The sequence below is a fragment of the Podarcis erhardii genome (assembly GCF_964252035.2).
Source record: "Podarcis erhardii genome assembly, chromosome: 3".
Lineage (NCBI taxonomy): Eukaryota > Metazoa > Chordata > Lepidosauria > Squamata > Lacertidae > Podarcis > Podarcis erhardii.
This window is the reverse complement of record NC_138507.1, coordinates 103,376,678-103,398,746: the sequence shown is the minus strand read 5'-3', so window position 1 is coordinate 103,398,746 and position 22,069 is coordinate 103,376,678. Positions and strand designations below refer to the sequence as shown.

Below are 22,069 nucleotides of genomic sequence, written 5' to 3'. Positions count from 1 at the left end.
GTTTCTTGGAACTTTGAAAGTATATCATCTGGAAAACACATTAACTTTCCAGTGAATGTTCAGAAATAGAGTTGACCAGATAGATCTTTCTTCAATGAAGAAAAATGATCATTTTAGACAGGCAGCCTGCTCCCACCAGTATATTTCTTGTGTACAATTTAAGGGTTATTAAAATATTGACCAACTCCTTCCCTTACCCACCCACCCCGCCACTTCAAAGCAAGTAGTAATATTAAGCCCTGTAAATCTCCATAGCCCTGCCTTTTCCAACATACTTGGAAGTAAAAAAACCATTCATTTGAATGAACCTTGCTCTCACCAAGACACACTTAGAATGGAAGACTTTAAAGACCCTGATCCATGCACCCTTGACTTTAGCCGACACATTTGCATTTCCAACTACAAAGTCTAAAGGGGATAATCTTTTTAACCATACAATTTGGCTACTTGAAAGGTGGGAGGAAGAGTGCTAATGCTATACAATACATGTATATATAATCATTTAACAAACTGATCCCATAAACCTCAACCATAAAAGAGAGCAAATATGTTGTAGAACTGAAACACACACACTTTCGCTGTCCTTCTGGACTTCCTTTGGTTGTGGGAAGCAGTAAATAAACTCAATAAAGTAAATTTAAACTCAGATCAACTTAAATCCGTGTAGCCCAGTAGCTGAAAGGGGTTGTGTATAGGAAAACCAATTCGTGCCCGGTGGCTGCCAACCCAGTTAAGCTGTGGTAGTCCTTCGGTACTCACTCATGGGATCATCTCCTTGTGTAGTGAGTGGGCTTGCATGTTCCTATGATCCTTGTGAGCAAAGCCGTCAAGGGTCTTGTACTCCCAGTAGGGTCACCGAAGACAGTATGGTCAAAGGGGAGGATCTAGACAAAGAATGATCCAAGAAGTCCTCAGCAGCAGAACAGGTGGAAGATAACAAGTGGTGTGCTACAATGGCTGTGAAGGTGGATGAAGCCTGCAGCAGATAAGAAACTATCAATCGCAGAGATACTCATGCCATCGGAATAGAACCTTATTGCGAAGACTGTGTGTTGATCAGCATGCACTGATCTCCACACATAAAACAAATTCACACACAGGTGTCTTCCAAAAAGAAAAGTCCTTCGGTCACACAAACAGTCTTTTAAAATGTAAAAAATAACATTTACTCACTCAGAATACTTGTTGAAGAGTAGCAGACACAGCAGCTTTGTCCAGGCAGGCTTAAAATGGTCATCCAGTTACAAAAACATACTTTAGTCTAGTTTAAAATGGAGTCTGAGCAATGGAGCTCAGACATGCAGATGTTCTACATTGCTGAGATAAAGTTCAGAAAGCAGAGGGCAAAGGGCAAAGAGGAATCACCTAGCCAGGTGAGATTTTATGTATGTATAGTCCCTCCCCCTAACAGGGCACAGTGGGTGTGTGGCTCAGAGCCCTCTCTAGGAAACTTACAGGAAAACTCTGTGAGCTTCAGCTCCTATCATGTGCCTATCTAGCAAGCATGCATTGTTGGTTTGACTGCACTGTAAATAACCCACAGTAAGCCCCATGGAATTCAATATGCCTTACTTCTGAGTAGACATGGTTAGGGTTGCAGCAGGTCAGTTTGAACCAAAGGAGATTTAAACAACAACAACATGCTTAGGATCGCATCACTGCAAGTGGAAATTGACTTTCAAGGAAGGAAGGGGGACATAGGCCCCTCCCACAGCCTCCAATACATCCCTGTCATTTCTGCCCTTGTATCCAGAGTGCAGTTGCTGAAGGTCAACTAGAAAGGGTCATAGCTGTGCTTTCTCCTCTCGAAAGATTTTGCTATTTAGACAGCTACTGCTACTCAATACTAACTTACAGGATAATGGCGAGAGCCAGCACAAGCACTGAACCTGTTATTCACGAGTGAGCAGCGTCTGTCCAATACAATTCTCATCTCTTCTCCCTGTTTGGATAGAGCGCAATCAATAGGGAGAAGGAAGGATGGACGACTCAGCTCAGAGAGAGGGTGTGTGTGTGTGTGTGTGTGTGAGAGAGAGAGAGAGAGAGAGAGAGATGCATTTAACACGCTGGAGTTAATGTGCTTGTGCTCCGCTCCCCTCTTTAGATACTACTGTAATGTATATTACTGCTGAGTTGGGTCCTGGACTTCTGTCCGAAAAATAGCTGTCAACGTTTCACCCTTTTAAAGGGAAATTCCTTTATTCCAAATAGGATTCCTCGCAAGAAAAGGGAAAAGTTGACAGCTATGGTCCGAAAGTCTTGCTCTGATGCCACCATCGGAAGTGGAGCGGGAACCTCAATTGCTCTTCCGCAGAACAACAGATCTAAGCATGGGCGTAGCCAGGATTGCGGGGTGGGGTACAGAACCTCAGTTAGCTAAGTATTTTTATTGATTTACTTGGCTATGCCCATGGATCCAAGGCTGCAGCTATTTGTTGTTTAGTCGTTTAGTCGTGTCGGACTCTTCGTGACCCCATGGACCAGAGCACGCCAGGCACTCCTGTCTTCCACTGCCTCCCGCAATTTGGTCAGACTCATGTTTGTAGCTTCGAGAACGCTGTCCAACCATCTCGTCCTCTGTCGTCCCCTTCTCCTTGTGCCCTCCATCTTTCCCAACATCAGGGTCTTTTCCAGGGAGTCTTCTCTTCTCATGAGGTGGCCAAAGTATTGGAGCCTCAGCTTCAGGATCTGTCCTTCCAGTGAGCAGTCAGGGCTGATTTCCTTAAGAATGGAGAGGCTTGATCTTCTTGCAGTCCATGGGACTCTCAAGAGTCTCCTCCAGCACCATACTTCAAAAGCATCCATTCTTCGGCGATCAGCCTTCTTTATGGTCCAGCTCTCACTTCAACGAACTTTAATTCATGCCGGAACGGAAGACATCCCCATAGCACAAAGGGTTAAACGGGACAAGGCCCGTAGCATAGCAGGTCCCACCACTTAAGGAACATCGGAAGTTGCTTTACACCGGTTTAGACCGGTTCTCTATCGAGGCCAATATCGTCTACTCTGACTGGTAGCAACCCTGTGGTGGTCTGAGGCACAGGTCCTGCCCATCTCCTGATCCTGTTTAATTGGAGATGCTGAGAACTGGACCTGGGAAGACCTTCAACATGCAAGTTCTGCGCTCTAGCAGTGAATCATCATCTCTTTCCAAAGCTTCAAAGATCCTTCCTATTCGTCTTCAACCGAGTCAGACCAGCCCAGAACTGTCTGTCCATCAACATTTGACCTTTTCTCACGGGAGACATGCCAAAGGTGGAACCTGGGACCATGCAAAACACCACCGAGCTAGGACCCTACTGTAAGAAAACCGGCATATATACGCGTACGTGTTTATTCATACGATCAAATAGCCCAGGTTCGGCGGTGGTCACTTGTGGAGAAAGCGACCCAAATCCAGTTCACCGTCCAACGTCTTAGCCACGTGGGAAGAATCTTGTGTCTTCTTAAAGACCTACAGCAGCGCGATCCTAAGCCGGGAGGAGATGTATACTAACTTGAGTTCCTTGGAGGAAAAGGTAGGATATAAATAATATTAGGCGGAATATAAATAATAATAAGCAATAGACAAACCAACCAGATAAGTGGGGGTTTGCTTTTATTTTGGACACCAGTTCCATCGAGCTCAATGGTCCTCTCTTCCGAGTGGATAGATGTAGAATTGCACTTCAAGTTCCATAGGAATGAATCATATTCACTTCCGGGTATGCAAGGATAGCATCTTCGGCGGATTTATACGGGATAAGCACCCTGGACTCTTTGCACCAGATAAAGGGCGCTGTCGTTCTAGCCTACACACCGCAATCAAGACACGCGTCCTAAACACACGCGCGCTTACAAGGGAGTAAGTCCATTAAACACAACCAGACATACTTCCAAGGAAACATGCTTAGGATGGCAGAGCAAATCCACCCCTCTGTTGAAGTCGCCGCAAGACTTTTAAATGGAGAGGGAGGGACCATCCGTTCTCGAGGGACTTCGGATTCTGCAACCTATAATCGGCCCCTGCGCTCTCCGCTCTGAAATCGAGGATACACTTCTTTTTTTGCAAGCAGGCAGGGGAGGCGAGAACAACCGGACCTTTTTAGGGTTGCGAGTCTTCTAAAAGCCCCAGCGGGAGTTCTGCCGAAATTCGAGGAGATTTAAGGCTGCAATCCTACACCCAATTACATGGGAACTTGAGCAGGATTGCAGAGTGTAGGATTACAGTGCAATCCTATACAGATCTGGGCAGGAGGGTGGGGGGCAGGAAATTAAGTGAATAAAAAGTTTGCAGCCTTACTTTGGAGTAAATGCACTTTTGAGGCTGCAATCCTAACCCCACGGAATTGGAAGCAAGAGTCGCTGAATTCAATAGGACTTACTTCTGAGTAGGCACTGCGGACCCAGGGGCACAGGGATCGCCCTGCAAACATGGCTAGCCCTCAGCTGACTTTCAAAGGCGTTCATTGCAAAAAACCACTTCAAGAACGTCAGAATTCGCCGTGTTATTTCCTTCAGGGCGTTGCGACGTGGAGCTCAAAACCCACCCTCTACACTACACCTAAACTCACCATGTGGGGGTGCTTCCTTCTGCCTTAAACCGAGAGAACGCGCCTCAAAATAGCGAGCCTGCCATTTGGTTGGGGAAGGCAGAAGCAACTCTTTCGACGACAGGCACAAACGGATAGCGGAATTTGGTTATTCTTTAACGTGTCCCCAAATCTTGTTTTTGCTGCAACAAGCTAATGTATGGTGGCACTGGCCACAGCTCCCGGATTCTTGTGAGTATGGCTTTCCTCGCCATCTGACTGTCCCTGTCCCTACGCGAGTGATTCAGTTTATACCCCGCCTTTCTGCATGTTGGGCGCAAGGCGGCCAACAACAATTGGAAATACCGGAACATATATGGGGTGCTGACTTACGCCAAGTCATGCCAATCTTGTCTAGACTACCAGAGGCTCCCTAGGGTTTCAGACGTACGTCTAGCCCAAGGTACCAGATATATAACTAATAAATTCATACGCAGCCAATCCTACGCGTCTCTTCTGGAAAGGAAATTCGGCCGAGCTCACTAGAGCTTATTCCCAAGTTATTACACGGAAGATTGTGGTTTCATTTGAGAGTAAACTCCATTCACTAACCATAGAGGGATTAACGTCGAAGTATGTTCTTAGATGGAGTGGGGGCTGTATTTGGGAGGGGGGTCGTTTTCCTCTCCTATTTTAGAACGCAAAAGGACTTGAACAAAGAACGCTTATTTTCTAAGTTTGAGTCTAACAGAGGAGTACGGTGCAGTAGTTAGAGGGTCGGGTGTCTGTCTGAAGGGGCGCAGGTTCGAATCACCTAGAGATCTTGGGCCAGTCACCTGTCTCTCAGCCTAACCTGTCTCCTAGGTTTGTTGTGAGGATAATGATGGTTAGGATGGAGAACTAAGAATGCCACGCTGCGCTCCTTTGAGGAGAGGTGATATATAAGTGCGATCAATCAACAGAGTGGCCATGATCCACTTCAACTTCCAGGAAGAGGATACCCTATGCAGCCCAGTCCTTGTGCCTGATTAGGCTTGAGGTCCCAGATAGGCTTCAGGGATGCCCGATTTACCAAACGGGAAGCTACGGACCATAGCAGACAACTGAGTCCGTTTGGGAGGAAACTGGAAGGGGCGGGTTACTGGTTTCAGTCAAAGTGCTTGGCCTTAGCTGGGTTAGGGGCTGGCTGCTAGCTGACTCCCAAATCCTCCAGTTTAACGTATGCGGAGGGAGATGTTCACCATATCTATGCCTCCTATACAAGCTGTCAGTTAATCCGCTTTAAAACAATTGAGAGCCAATCCTCCTACTTAAATGGCTTGTGGATAGGACTGCTCCCCTTGTTAATTGTCTCCTGACTTTATAGGGTGATTATTTTGACCACCCTGGGACCAAACCTGTTTAGAGAAAACGAATGGTTTCTTGGCAATATATAACTCTTCCTGTTCACCAGCCAATTGATTCGCGAGGAGTCCACCTTTCACATCCGTTTAACCAATGCGGTGCAGTGGGCAGAGTGTAGGACCTGGGAAACCCGGATACCAGTCCCCACTTGGCCACTAATGAAGCTCACTGGGTGATATTGGTCACTGCCTCTCAGCCCTACCTCACAGGGTTGTTGTGGGGAAGCAATGTGTGATGAGGAAGGGGGAGCAATGTGCACCATCTTTGAGCCGCTTGGAGAAAAAAGGTTGGAAATAAACGCATTTTAAAAATCCCTCCTGATCTTAAATGCGTAATTCCGAAGCGCTTGGAAGAAAGATTAGAAGGTGTGAGAATGTGATGACCACCTGAATTGGACCGAGGGTCCATCTGGAAGAGGGTTAGCCAACAGGGCGCCCTCCAGAGATCAGACACATTCCAACCAGTCTAGCCAGTGGTCTCGGACGTTGGGAGTTGTCGTCCAGCAAAATCTGGAGGGCACCAGGTTGGCTACTCTTGATCTAGATTCTAGTCCATTTCCAGCAGCTAGCCAGCCAGAGGCCCCTAGGAAGGCAACAAGCAGGCCATGGATAATACTTTTTAAAACACACGTTTTTCCTTGCTCCCCGCAGGCGATTAGTATTAAAAAATAGACAGGCTTTGAACTTGGGTGGAGTCCATCCCGCTAACAGCCGCGAGAGATCTGTATTGCATACCCATTAAAGGCTATCTGTGCCAAAAGCTGTTACCGCCTCTTGTGGCAGGGAGTTCCGTAGGATAATTATGAGTCAGACTAAGGAGTACATAACTTTGGTTCCGCTTAAATCTAACTGAACGTCCTTTTCATAAATCCCCCCCCAGTTCTAGTATTATGATATATTATTAGATTCTATCTACTTTCTCCACACCCTGCTTAATTTTAATAAACTTCCACAGCGATGTCCCTTCTTCCTAAAGCAAGAAGGAAAAGAACTCCTCTTTTATCTATTTGGGTTGACTCACTGAAAGCTAAAGACAAACGTTTGTACAGGAGGAGGGGAAGCCTTTTTTCCATTCAGGATTTACATTTTCCAAATGAATAGAACTGTGAAACAGATCTTCCCCACTCGCATGGGAAAAAACCACACAATTCCACACACACCATGCATTTAAATCCGCGCAAGCGCAATACACAGGGCACGTGAGAACGTTAGTGGGAGGCTTCGAGTGATTGACAGACAACCGGGGGTCAAGATTCAAGATGCTTTTTGCAGTTTAGGGTAATCGGGTATAGAGCTGGGCTGAAATGAATGATTGAAAGTAGGAGCAGACAAAGGAGAGGCCCGTTTAAAACAGGGAGATTCTGTTTTGCAATTTCCCGTTAGCGAATATTAATGTGGTCACAGAGATTCGCGTCAACTTACAGATCAATTCTGTCTGCTCGCAAATAAACCCCATTGAACTCAATAGGGTTTACTCTCAGATAAACGTGCATATAGAAAGACTGCTGCCGGGAATCATTATTGACAAGTTCTTTTAAAGCAACTTTCTCTGTCCTCTTGAAGAAAAATGTGCATTTACGCATTTTAAGTAAACCCATCTCTGCGTGGGCTTATTTTCAATATAAAACTCTGGTAGATCTGACAAGGAACATAATTTCAAAGCAGGCCAAACCACACTCGGGACCTGGAGTTCTGGAGAAAAGTCTGCTACCGTCTGCGTATTATTTATGTAGAAATACCAAGGGGCAGAATCTAGTTCAAATCAATGCCCTTTCCAGGCTGCAACCCTAAACACACTTATTAGGGAATAAACCCTGTGAAAATCAGTGGGTAAATTGGTTTCGAACGAAGCTCTGAACCTCCGGCCGACTTTGATCCGGAAGATTTAATGCTTAACTTTCCCATTGAAATCCATGGGATATTGAATTATTTTAATTATTATTCTGGCAAGGCCAGGCCGAGTCTTGACTGAAACTAGGAGGTCTTGCTTCCAACCAGATGTGCATGGAACTAAGGGTTTACCTTCCCAGATGTGCAAACAGGGAATCTAGACGTGTAAAAAACCCCACCTCTGGTTATAAACATGAGGGTTTAGCAAGGAAATACCCCCCTAATGTGTCGATTTTGCCGTCTTTTTTTAATTATTCAAAAATGTTTTCTAAAGCTTTTCTTAAAAAAAAAAAGCAATTCCCCATTTTACTGGCAAGGTATTTCCTCTCCATCTAACTGTAATTAAATTCTTTTGAGGACTTCGGGGAAAAAGAAAAGAAAAAGGAATCAAGAGCAAAGTATTTCTAAGAACGAGAACAAAATGAGCTAGTAAACCTGAGCTGGGCAGGTTGGACTGAAAGACGTACCGTACTTTTCCAGCAAGTTTCTCCCGCCCTAGATAAAAATGTAGGGGACGGGTTTAGGGTGCAGGCGCTGAAAGGTTTATTTAAGAAGCAGGAAAGCTCAGGGAGAGCTTGAAAGTTATTCCCCACCCCCCCTTTTCTACCTTCATCCTGCATTTGACTTGCTCGCTTTATGGAGAATGGGCAACAGCTGTTACTTTAGGAAAAGTTTTCTTTAAAAAAACAAGAAAAAGGGATTAAAGACAGGAAATAGAGACACAAAAGAGTTCGTTCTAGCGGCGAAAGGCACGGCGCCCCTTTCCTGAATGAAGGTATCGAAATACGTTGGGAAGGACCCCGGGCAAAACTACCCCGGGGTAGGCCTTAAGCTTAATCTTCAAGGAGCTTTTATTCGGCACAACAGGCTTGCGGATCGCTGCCCAAATGCCTCCCATTCCATTCTGCATTTGTATTCATGGCCTAAAAAAAAAAATGCTTTAACAACAACAACAACAACAACAACAACAACAACAACAACAACAACAACAACAACAACATAATAATTTTGCTCTGTTTGGCAAGAGGTTTTGAATGAGTTGTTTTGGGAGGGCAAGGTCACCTTGGTTTCACACTGCGAAAGTTCGCCTGTGGAAGCGAAGTTGCTCTTGCCTCTCGCGTTCAGGAACCGCATTATTTATCTTCCTCCTTTCAGAGTTCAAGTGGGCGCATCCCGCTGCAAAAGGCTTCGTTTTTGAAGCTCGGAACTGGCAGCCTCTTTTGGCAGCGAGCCGCCCGCAAGTCCAACCCGACATTACGATGATGCCCGCTCACTCGGGAGTAAGCCCCACTGAATCAAGAGGGAAACGTGTCCAGGATCTGATTTCCAGGCCTCACTCAGTCCTATGGCGCACCTTTCCTTAAGTGTGCATAGAGAACTGAGGCCTAGCGGTCCATTCCAGCTGAGCTGGTGGGTAGAACCGGGCTGCCTGTAGGAGGAAACTAAACTGGAATAAAAAAAAATCAGTGGGGATTTTATTTCGAATTAAGCTTGGAAAGGGGGTGGGTACACGCGGCTTTTCTTTGGAAGGCATATCCCTGTGGATCAGAGCAGTCCATCCTGTGTGTTGTATTAATTCCTTTTAAAAAACCTCATTGGCGTTCATTTGGTAGAAAAGGCAGGGTTTTTATTATTATTATTTTAAGCCCAAAATCTTTAAGTTCCATAAACGCCATTCTGTAAAGGAGAGGAAAAGGGGGGACCCGAATGTTCCCCAGCCCTAAGCGGCCTTATGGGCAGACCCCTCCGGCACCCCTGCGCACGCCGACCGGGAATTTACTCCCGAGTAAACGTAGCTGGGATTCGGATTGACTGAAGCAGCGAGAGCCGACATGCCGGGTAGATGGTGAAACTGGTTTTAAGTTCTAGTCCCCGAAGCGTTGACTTGGCTCTAAGCTCCATTGACTCCCAGGGAAACGGGCTTCCCGAGTGTTACGAGGCGCAGCGGGTCACCCGGATCCGAAACATATCCATTGAAATGGATGAATGGGGTATCCTCCGACGTAATGTGTTTTGGATGAGGTGTTAGTCCTGCAGAGGTCAGCTTGGGGGAGGGACGGGGTCTCTGTCTCCCTCTTTGTGGTTTTCCTTTTTCTTCAGCCTTCTCGGAAGCTCCGGGCTGCATCCAGCTGCCCTTTAGAAAAAGTGGAGAGAGCGATGCAGTTAGAGGATTTCAGACTCCGGACTTAATGGGCCTCATTTTATTTTATTTTTAATTATTTCAGCATTTCTACGCCACCCGATCCACTGGGTCTCCTGGTCGCTTGGCAATTTAAAATCAATAAAATAAAAATATAATCATCGGTGCTATAAAACAACCAGCCTATAAACAGAAAAGGCACTCTTTACGTTAAAAAAAAAAGCCCTCTCTTTTGATGAGAGCATAGCTGTCAACGTTTCCCCTTTTTAAAGGGAAATTCCCGTATTCCGAATAGGATTCCTCGCAAGAAAAGGAAAAAGTTGACAGCTATGGATGAGAGCCCACGCTTTTCAGGTGGCAATGTGCATTATTACTTCGCGTACTTCGAAATGCGATTATATGTTTTCTGTGTCTTCGCTGTCACGCCGAAGAACGCGTTTTGCTTTATTTATTATAGCTATTAATTAGTGATTACATTTAGAGGTCTCCTCTCCTCCAAGGACCAAATGTCGGAGTGCATCGTTCTCCCCCCCACCCCCCAAAAAATTGCATCTTCACAACAACCCTGGGGTGTTGTTAACGCACAGAAATAGACCCGCCCAGTGGGGATTTGAACCCAAGTTCTAGCACAGCTCTCTGACCACTGCACCACACACGGTCTCCGTTTTGGTCCGAAATGACTTTAACCTGATTGTAAGCCCGGCTGAATTCAAGAGGCTTTTGCTTCTGTGCGGACATGGTTTAGGATCGCGCTGCGTTACTCCCACGGCGCGCTTAGCCCCACGCAAACTGGGCGTGGACGCGCAGGCTTCCTCCCGGATCCATTCCCTGTTTATTCGGGGTTCAACTCGTATAGTTTAAGGCCCCCGATTCCATCTGCGTTAAAAGAAGTGAACCATCCGAGAAGGGCGCATAGGATTGCAGACCGATGTGTGGTTGAAGTCTCTCTCTCTCTCTCTCTCTCTCTCTCTCTCTCTCACACACACACACACACACAGGCGCGCGCACTAACACACATACACGTTTTCCATTTATTTTCCCAACTCCCGTGATTACTAAATTAATAGCAGGCACTAAGACAGATGTCAAAACGTCTCGAAAATGTTTATCTGGGAATAATTGAGAAGGTGGTGGGACGCATTATCTGATGGTGTAATGGAATATGTATGAGGAACAGCTGTTTGAAAGAGGCACCTCCCGTGGCTGCATTAAGTTTGGAGCCTCCCTCGCTTAAACAGGCCTTCCTGGAGGAAAGGCAAGCCAGGCGCTCTCCCACCACTTTGGGGACCTCGCCGTCGGACTGGAGACAGACACCGCTTGCCTCCAGCAGGGCTAGCCGAGCAGAAGCGATTCCTCCCTTGCCAACTGGGGGTCAGCGGGTTAAGGCAAGGCTTCCCACGTGCACGTCTGGAGCAAAGAACCCGGGAAGACAAGGGGGGCATAGACCCTCCTGGGAAAACCAGCGGGGCCCCGTTGTCTCGCTAGCGGCCTCAGGTGGGGATGTGCGCTGGGCAAGACTTGGGCAGCTAGGTTCCCGTCCACTGACCCTGGCGCGATTCCTTCCACTCGGTCTGCAGCCGGATCCTATCCACAGTCATTTCGGAATTAAGCTCAAGGGGACTTAACGTCCAAGTGTTTCTCCAGCTTGGGACTGGACTACAACTCCCATCAGCCTGACCACTGGTCCTGCTCGCTGGGGATGATGGGAGTTGTAGTCCAACAACTGCTGGGGACCCAAGTTTGAGGTGTTGAGACTGCAGCTCCCATGATCGCTGAACAATTGACCATGCTTGCTGAGGCTGATGGGAACTGGAGCCCAACAACATCCCTGGCATGTAGGATGGAATCAGAGGGCCTGATTGCTAGGTCAAGTCTGTAAGAAAGGGTTGGGAAGAACTGCCGTCGACCTTCGGTGCGACTGCAACAGAAACGTTGCACTGCCTGGCTCAACCCCGATGATGCTGGAGTATTGTTCTTAGTATTTATTAAATTTATATACCACCCTATATAAACCCAGCGGTTCACAAAATAAAATTAAAATATAAAAACACAAAACACACAATCAAAATATAAACAGAAACAGCTGAATAATCCTCCCAATGCATAAAAACAATTTTACAAATTAAAAAACACAATTAAAAACCAGTTTAATTTATGAATTATTGTGATTATAAAATTTGAAAATATTTTTTTTTAAAAAAAATAAAAGAACATAAAGTGCACTCTCTGCTGGGCTGCAGCAATCCTTTTGTAGTTCATCAAGCCCTGCCCTAGGCCTGGTGGAAAGAGGCAGGAGCAGGACCCTCAAACTCTCAGCAGGAGCAGACTACAAATGTCTACACATGACACCTTTAAAGCACAGTGGAGGCATAGTTTTCCCCTCAAAGAATCCTGGGCATCGTAGTTTGCTAAGGGCTGCTGGGAACTGCAACTCTGTAAGGAGTAAACTATAGCGTCCAGAATTCTTTGAGGGGAAGAATGTGCTTCAAACAGGCCTGCAAAAGCATTGTGTGTTTGTAACATTTTAATTGGCTGCTTTGTTTTTTCCTTATTTGGTTTATCTATAAATTCTTCTTCTTTTTTTAACCAGTCTTCAGAATCTCTCTTTTTCCCCTCCTTCCTCAATTTTTTTTGGGATATGCATTTTGTTGTATAAAAAAACCTCTCATCACCGCCTTACTGGCGTCCCATGCTGTCTGGAGCTCTGTTCCTTGATTTACATTTAATTAAAAATAATCTTTCAATATTTTCTCTGCTTTTTGTAATATGTTTTGATTATCTAATAGATCTTCATTTAACCTCCATCTGAAAGTGGAGCTTGCTTTTTTTTTTTTTGCATTTCTAAAATTAATGAATTATGATCCGATAATGTTCTTGGCAAAATAAGTGATTTTTAAAATTCCTATTTCCAATTCTTTAGAGACCCATATCGCATTTATTCTTGCAGTACTTTGCAACTCTGTAAGGAGTAAACTACAGTGCCCAGAATTCTTTGAGAGGAAGAATGCATTTCCGCTGGTGTAGGTTAAAGCCCATTCAAAGCACATTCTCCATCGCCCCCAAAAAGAATTCTGGGCACTCCAAGCCACATATAAAGCACGTGCATTTCCCCCAAAGAATCCCTGGAGTCGTGGTTTGTTAAGGATGCTGGGAATTGTAGCTCTGTAATGGGGGAAATTGCAGTTCCCAGGATTTAAATGTGGGCTTTAAATGCACATTGGATGTAGTTTAAAGCAGCATTTTTAAACCTTAGGCTCCCAGATGATTCTGGACTACAACTCCCATCACCTGTAGCCATTGGCTAAGCTGGCTGGGGATGATGGGAGTTGTAGTCCAACTGCTTCTGGGAAGCCAAGGTTGAAGAACACTGGTTTAAAGGTGTGGTGTGGATCTGCCCTAAGTTGTTTGCCTGCTTGTTTGTTGTTGTCGTTTAGTCGTTTACTCCTGTCGGACTCTTCATGACCCCCTGGACCAGAGCACACCAGGCACTCCTGTCTTCCACTGCCTCCCGCAGTTTGGTCAAACTCATGCTGGTAGCTTCAAGAACACTGTCCAACCATCTCATCCTCTGTTGTCCCCTTCTCCTTATGCCCTCCATCTTTCCCAACATCAGGGTCTTTTCCAGGGAGTCTTCTCTTCTCATGAGGTGGCCAAAGTATTGGAGCCTCAGCTTCAGGATCTGTCCTTCCAGTGAGCACTCAGGGCTGATTTCCTTAAGAATGGAGAGGTTTGATCTTCTTGCAGTCCATGGAACTCTCAGGATGTTCGTTCTGGCATTAATGGGCATCAACACCCACTCCACTTGCTTCAAAATGTGACAAGCCATCCTTGCGGGGGGCGGGGAGTGGGGTTCTGGACTTCTCCCCCAATGCCCTTCCTCAATAACAGCTTTGTTCAGAAGCTGGAATTAGGAGACATGGAGCCTCTGGGTTAGGCGGTTGTTCTTCCATGGGAGCAGATATTCTCCACTCCCACCCATTGAGAAAGGCAGATCGCATTGCTTCCTAGAGCTGAGAGTATTGCAGGGGTTGGTCTAGATGACCCTTGGGGTCCCCTTTCAACTCTATGGTTCTATGGATAACCCCTTACTGGGTGAATGATCTGTCAGAGGGCTGACAGGATACTTCGTAGGCGGAGGTTACAGAGGTGGATCACAACCACAACCACCTTGCAGTGTACTAGCCCTCCTTTCCCATAGGGATCCGGATAGGGTCCAAGGTGCAAATTACACCAGATTCACTGAAAAGGTGACCTGCGGCTGAGATGAGAGTGGCTACTCTTGTTTCTGTGAACAGTTCTATGGTACGCAGAAATCCCACAGGCCATTGCATTTCTGCACATCCGAACTGGGAAAGGCTTTGTCTGTTGAACATATGCCTGTTGTCAGCTTTCGAAAGCATAGGAGATAAGGGAGACTGTAGGCCATCTATATGTGTAAAGGGACCCCTGACCATTAGGTCCAGTCGTGACCGACTCTGGGGTTGCAGCGCTCATCTCGTTTTATTGGCCAAGGGAGCCGGCATACAGCTCATGTGGCCAGCATGACTAAGCAGCTTCTGGTGAACCAGAGCAGTGCACGGAAACGCCGTTTACCTTCCTGCTGGAGTGGTACTTATTTATCTACTTGCACTTTGACGTGCTTTCGAACTGCTAGGTGGGCAGGAGCAGGGACCGAGCAACTGGAGCTCACCCTGTTGCGGGGATTCGAACCTCCGACCTTCTGATTGGCAAGTCCTAGGCTCTGTGGTTTAACCCACAGCGCCACCCGCATCCCTATCTATACGTGAAAGCTGGATAGGTTGAATATATATATATATATATATATATATATATATATATATATGCTTTTAAAATTTTGCTGGGCAATCAACCCATGTTGCAAAGGGTTTCACTAAACGGTTTTTTGTGATAGTCCTGGCTTTAAAACGCATTCAGCGTGCATCCCTGCTCCCCAAAGAATCCTGGGAACTGTAGTTCGCGCTGGGAATCTTAGCTTGTGAAGAGTGAACTACAGGATGAGTTACAGATAGGTAGCCGTGTTGGTCTGCCATAGTCAAAACAAAACAAATTCCTTCCAGTAGCACCTTAAAGACCAACTAAGTCAGTTCTTGGTATGAGCTTTCGTGTGCATGCACACTTCTTCAGATACACACGCCAGATCTGGCGTCCAGATACACGCAAAACTGTGTATCTGAAGAAGTGTGCATGCACACGAAAGCTCATACCAAGAACTGACTTAGTTGGTCTTTAAGGTGCTACTGGAAGGAATTTGTTTTGTTTTGACTACAGGATGAGTGTGCGCTTTAAAGGTACGGTCTATAAAGCGCATCTAAGACCCCAAACGGCTTCCACCTGCTCATTCCCTCCAGCTCAACAGAAGATGGAGGAATGAAAAAGATGGACCTCTGGGTCAAAAGGGGCCGATGGCATGAATCCCAAGCCCCCAGCTTTAGAAATTAACCCTCCCCCCCCCACCGTCCGCCCAATTGCGCTTTTCAGTCCAGATGATCGGGGAGTGGCGAGGACGTGCGTAACGCCATGGGGCATCTAAGAACAAGATCTAAGAACAGGAGGAGCCCAGTTTGGCTGGCGTCCAAGCAGAGAGCCCAACGCCCGACGGAGACAGTGAGAAGCCCTCCCAGGTCCACGGGGAGGCCGTCGGTTCACCAGGGGGTTAGGCACCTCCTCCTTCCTCCTCGACCTCCTTTGTGTGCTCCCTTTGGGGACCCTGCTTCCTTCCTCCCGGAGGACGTGCCCGGCTCTCTTCCCCTCCCTTGCGCTCCCCGCCCTTCTCACGCCAGCGCGGCCTTGTTTGTTTTTCCAGTTTCCCCCCCGACTGCCCAAAAGGAGAAAACAAGCGCGGTGGTGGCGTCACCGGCCGGCCACCTCCTCCTGCTGCCCTCGTCCCGCTCTGCGAGGGCAGCGAAAGAGAGAGAGCGCCGTCCAGGGATTGTTTGGGGAGGATGGAGGCCACGCTGCCCGCCCAAGTTCATCTAAAAGTAGACGGGCTCGACCTTTGAAGAGGGGGCAAAATAACAAGCAGAGTTCATGACCAAGCCAGACGGTCATCTCTCACGTCTCCTCCCGGGTCTTGGGTCCTTCTCTGGCTTTCTTTAGATCGGTGGCGCTAAGATGAATTGTTTGGCTCAACCTCCAACTCACCCCCCCTCCTGTTCTTAGATGCCCCCCCCCCCGACGGAAAGGGACGCCGGCAGCGGGAAAGGACAACTCAAGAGTTCAGTACGTCAATCTTCAGGAGATCAAACGCCAGAGGCAAGACGGCCACTCGCTAGCAAATCTCCCTCCCTCTCCTTTTCCATCTCCCTCTCCCTCTCCCTCACCCACACCAGCAGGGGTGCCAACTTGAATAAAATGGGGGGGGGGGCTGCTAAGCCCTGCCTTGCACAATCGATCACATGATGCTGTGCACGCACACCATTTGAATGGCAATGCCCATCAACTTTTTTGGGGAGTGGCCTCTTCAAATATTTTATTGGGGCAAAATCTAAGCCCCCTAGGAGTTGGCTCCTAGGGCTGCCAGCCAGGGTGACTATGCTCTACCTCCGCTGTCCATGGCATCATTTACTCATTCATTCATTCCATTCCATTTCATTTCTATCCCCACTCTCCTTTGTTTTTAAGCAGAGGTCGAATGGCTATCTGTCATGTATGATCTAGCTGAAATGCCTGCATTGCAGGGGGTTGGTCTAGATGACCCGCAGAGTCCTCTAGTCCAGCTCTTAAGTTTCTACGATTCCGTCAGGAGCTCAAGGTGCTTATCTGGCTTTCCTCCTCCCCACTTTATGCTATCAACAACCCTGTGAAGCAGGTTAGGCGGATAGACTGTAATTGGCCCAAAGTCACCCAGTAAGATTCATGAGTGGGGGACTAGAAACTGCCTGCCTCCAGCCCATCTCCCACATCTTGGACCAACACTCTAACCATCACAATACACTAGCTTTCAGTGGGCCCCTGAATCACAAGTGGGGACAGCACTGTTGTGCTCAGGTCCTCCTTCGGGGCATCTGGTCTGGTTGGCCAATGTGAGAACAGGATTCTGGACAAGAGGTGCCATTGGACTGATTCAGCAGGACCGTTTCGTTCCTTTTTTCTTCCTTCCTTCCTTCCTTCCTTCCTTCCTTCCTGATACAAGAAAAATAATTATTATCTCCACCCCATTCAGACACAGTCCTACCATCACCTAGGAGGCAGTCCAGGCCTGAAATAGATTTGCCAGTTACAAAAATATGAGCAGTTTTTATTTCGTTTCTTCTTTTTTTGAAAGGGGGGGGGATATATTCCCAGGAACAACAAACAGATAGTCCTGCCAGTTCCAGGGCTGCTATCATGTTCATCTTCTCTCTTTATAGCAGCTCCTCTCCACACCCAAAGGATGTTTACCCAGGAATAAATCCCACTGAGTTCAAGGGGACTCCCTTGTAAATGTGGAAGTCTATACAAACTCCCGCAGAAGCAAGCCTTGTTGGAGACAATGTGACTTCCGAATAAAGGTGTTTAGGGTTGTCGTGCACAAGGCTATATTATATTGTTATTTTATTTCTTCACCTTTCAGGAAGGTGGAACTGGAGTTGTTGTTTTAACATTGCAGCATGGCGAACACTTTTCGTCAACAACCTTTAAGTATCTTTTTGATGTATTTTGAATTTTGCATTGTAAGCTGATTTGAGGCGTTTTATGCCATAAGTGAGGGACGCGGGTGGTGCTGTGGGTTAAACCACAGGGCCTAGGCCTTGCTGATCAGAGGATCGGCAGTTCGAATCCCCACGACGGGGTGAGCTCCCGTAACCGGGCCTTCTCCTGCCAACCTAGCAGTTCGAAAGCACGTCAAAGTGCAAGTAGATAAATAGGTATCACTCTGGCGGGAAGGTAAACGGTGTTTCCGTGCGCTGCTCTGGTTCGCCAGAAGGGGCTTAGTCATGCTGGCCACATGACCCGGAAGCTGTACACCGGCTTCCTCAGCCAATAAAGCGAGATGAGCACTGCAACCCCAGAGTCGACCACAGCTGGACCTAATGGTCAGTGGTCCCCTTATCTTTACCTTATGCCATAAGTGACAAATAAATGCAGAAAATAATAAATATTATTTATGCTTTCTTTAAATAAGAAGCATAATAGGATGGCTCTTTGGAGGCAGGGAAAGATAATGCTATTTCCTTTTCTCCATTTATAATCCCTTCCTCTTCCTTGACTGTAGGAACTGAGATCTGTCTCCCCAGCCCTCAGTCCCCTTTACACATATCTCTTTGGGGTTTGGTGATGGTCAAGCTTCATTCCATGTGCTTCTGGTATGTCCCTGCCCTTAATCCACGGAGATAATAATTTCTTTTTTTAAAAAAAAATATATTCAAAATTAAAACAAGACATATTATCCAAAAACATATCATCCTTGTTCCCCCCCATTTTTCCTCCCTCCCCCCTCCCTCTTCAGATACTTTGGAAAGTGTTCCCATTCATCCTTAAAGTCACAGTTATCCTTGTCCCTTAGCTTATATGTCAGTTTTGCCAGTTCTGCATAGTCCATCAATTTTTCTTGCCATGATTCTTTAGTTGGGGTCTCTTCAGTCTTACATCCTTGTGCTACCAGAACTCTTGCGGCCGTTGTCGCATACATGAAGATGTTTTTCAGCTTTTTTTGGCAGGTCTTTCCCTACAATCCCCAACAAAAATGCCTCGGGAGATAATAATTTCTAAATGATTCAAGTTTCATCAAGTTTGAGGGCTGGGAAGCAACTGAACCTCTCCTGCCTGGACATTTAGAGGCAGATAGGACCACTTGCCTTTCCTCCATGGAAGCTTCAGATTGCAGCTGCTGGTGTTGTTGCCCTCCGGTCTTCCTTGCAAGCTTCCCCAAAGCTTCCCCATCTGATTTACTACATTGAAAACAGGAAGCTGAACTAGATGGGCCTTTGGCCTGATCCAGCTTGCAGGGTAACATCTTTATTCATTTTTAGGTACCAGGCAAAAACTCGCCTCCCTCAGGCTTTTGACTCTTCATCTGAATAGTTTCAAGTCCTTGTGGCCCTTTTCAGTAGATCAGGTTCTGTAGGAGCCGCCTTTTATATGTATAGATGCGATTTTAAAGGGCTTTGTCTGTTTGTTTTAATTGGTTTTGTGTTTATACTGTGTTGTAAGTGATTTTGGGTCACTTTTGTGAATCATGCAAAATGCTGCATAACAAAAATATCTTACTCTGTACACTTGTAATTATGTACGTTTTATCTTTCAATAAGGATAACAACAACAACAACAACAACAACAACAACAACAACAACAACAACAATGGCATAGAGTAGTTTTCTGGAGTTCAGATTCCTCCTCCAAATCTAATTACTGCCAGAAGAGAAGTGTCCATATTTGGACATGGAAAAACACGCACAACCTAAACAAATGAACCAGCCTCAAAGGTAACCTAATCCAATCCCCTAGAATATCTAGTGCTATAGTATCTGGATAGCTCTGTTCCACCATTGAACAGCTCATAATGTCAGGAATTTCTCCCTATTGCATAGGCTAAAACCCTTTCCCTTGTCATTTGAACCCATTGGTTTGGTGTCCTACCCTCGAGAGCAACAGAGAACAAATATGCGCTATCATCTATGAGGCAGCATTTCAAACATTTGAAGATGACGGTCATGTCACCTCTTAGTTGTCTCTTCCCCAGGTTAAGCATTTCCAGCTCATTCAACCTTTATTCAGAGGACCGATCAGATGGTCGGTTTTCAGGCACTTCACCATCTTTTGCTCTCTGCATAGCCAGGCTGGGTCAGGTAAGGTTATCTAATCAGCTTCATAATTAGGTGGGCCCTTGAAGCTCAGATTTCCAGTCCAGATTCAACCCTAGCCATTATACCACACAGGGCATGTCCTTAGTATCAGACGCTGCTGTAACAAGTGGATGGAGATGTCCCTGAAGGCCACACTGGATCTGCAAGCACTGATATATTCTGTTTTTCCCCATTAAGTGTTGGAAGTGTTGGGATTCAACTCAGCTTGCACTGCAAATGGGAAGGGTATCTAGACCTTCAACCTTCCTAGACTGCCATTTTTGTGCTGATGTGTTAGAATGATACTCTAAGGTTGCTGACCTCATTTCCTACTTCCTGCTACTTCATCCTCATCTTGGAAGAGGAGACATCTTTATCGGGAATCTCGTGCTTCTGACAAAATGCAAGCATGGCTCTTTGTATCTCCACCTCAGGAACTTTCCTATCAAGTATGTATTTCCTTTAATAAACTTAGCTCTCTTATTTTTACTACGCTCCGAGTCTCAGTGTGATTATCTGAAGGATAAAGTGTGCTCCTCCAGCACAGATTCTCTGTTCCATTAATTTTCCAAGTTAACTCCAAACACCACCACCAAGTGCTGCACAGAGCAGACCCATTGAAATTAATGGGCCTAAGTTCATCATGTCCACTGATTCCAATGGGTCCCTTATGAGCAACACTAACATTGGATACAACCCAGTGTGAGCTGCGAATCAGAAAACTTAGGTTTGAAACCCTTTGTGCATTTATCTGGCGGTAAGCCCCATTGAACAGGGACGTGGGTGGCACTGTGGGTTAAACCACAGAGCCTAGGATTGCTGATCAGATGGTCGGCGGTTCGAATCCCTGCGATGGGGTGAGCTCCCATTGCTCTGTCCCAGCTCCTGCCAACCTAGCAGTTCAAAAGCACATCAAAGTGCAAGTAGATAAATAGGTACCGCTCCAGTGGGAAGGTAAATGGCATTTCTGTGCGCTGCTTTGGTTTGCCAGAAGCGGCTTTGTCATGCTGGCCACATGACCCGGAAGCTGTACGCCGGCTCCCTCGGCCAATAAAGCGAGATGAGTGCCGCAACCCCAGAGTCAGCCACGACTGGATCTAATGGTCAGGGGTCCCTTTACCTTTAAGCCCCATTGAACACAGTGGGACTTCATCATCATCCCACCCAACCAACTGCAATAAGGGAATGAGGATTTTGCCCTCTAATTACAAGGAGGATGTTAGAATGTCTGAGATACATGCAACACCTCAAATACCTTGATGTGCCAGATAAACAGCAAGTGCTATAGTTTTCAGTGGAGGTAGTGCTGATGATATCCCACATTGCCTTTTTGGAGAGGTACAAATACACGCATTATCCACAGCCCAATTAAGCAAAAGTACTTGGATTAAAGAAGATTAGTATACCCTGATCCCAGGCAGCTTGTTAACTTAGTTTATCCCTTAGGGTTTTCCCAACTTACCTTACGCAATTTTATACAGGTTTTTGGCTGGGAAAAACTCCTGCCACAGTAAAACAGGAGTCTGTATGGCATTTCTCCCTCCTTCTTGCTCCAGATGTCATGCGGCTACACACACTGGAGGAAGTGGAGAGGTGCAAAGGAACGACTTGATGGCCCTACCATTTGACAGAGTAAGGCAACTGCCTATGTACCCCCTAAACTTGTCTGCTGGACTCAGGTAGGGTGAAAGACATGGCCAGTGGAGGCTGGTTGGCTCTACCTCTCGTTGAAAGTGGCTTCATCTATCGTTGGTCTCCCTGCTTTCCACCCCACCAGTCCCAATAGGCCCCAGCCACCACCAACGCTACCTCATTACCAACCGCCAAGTCAGCCACCTTCTGTGCATGGAACTGGGAAAAGGGGAGCCATCTTGTCCTTTGCCTCAGGTGGCAAAATGCCTTGGCCACCCTCCACAAACCTCCCTTATCATTGTGCATTATCTGATTGCAGCCGCATCTTAATTTCTATTTTCTTCCCACATTGTTGGAACATATTTTCCTGTCAGCCAGATAACTCCCAAATAGCACACATCACCTGAGGAAAACGCTTTAACAACCTTCATTAAGGCCAGCCTTGTTTTAGCTCTTGAAGTTTGCAACAGTTTTACATGTTACAAGACAGCCCTTTGCAAATGCCCAAGCTACACACACACACACACACACACACACATACACACACACACACACACCATGAGCACTAGAAATGTGCCTTTAGCCAATGCCTGCACAATATGTACTGGTTGTATCTGAGTTATTATTAACATTTCCCTCCCTTTGCACCTAATCCCTTATGCCTTTTATTATAATCCCACACATTACAGTTAATCTGTAATGATACTG

The 22,069-nt window shown here is 46.4% G+C and overlaps 2 long non-coding RNA genes across 2 annotated transcripts in view; one reads left to right on the top strand and one right to left on the bottom strand.

Annotated features, from left to right (window-relative positions):
* LOC309338115 overlaps positions 1-20,610 on the top strand; it is a 37,296-nt gene extending 16,686 nt beyond the window's left edge. The window contains exons 2-3 of the long non-coding RNA XR_014154724.1: positions 17,518-17,585; positions 19,254-20,610. This is a non-coding gene — a long non-coding RNA (uncharacterized lncRNA). The remainder of the gene's footprint in view (positions 1-17,517; positions 17,586-19,253) is intronic.
* The window catches only part of LOC309338161, a 243,581-nt gene that overhangs the window by 142,620 nt on the left and 78,892 nt on the right, over positions 1-22,069 (bottom strand). The window lies entirely within an intron of this gene.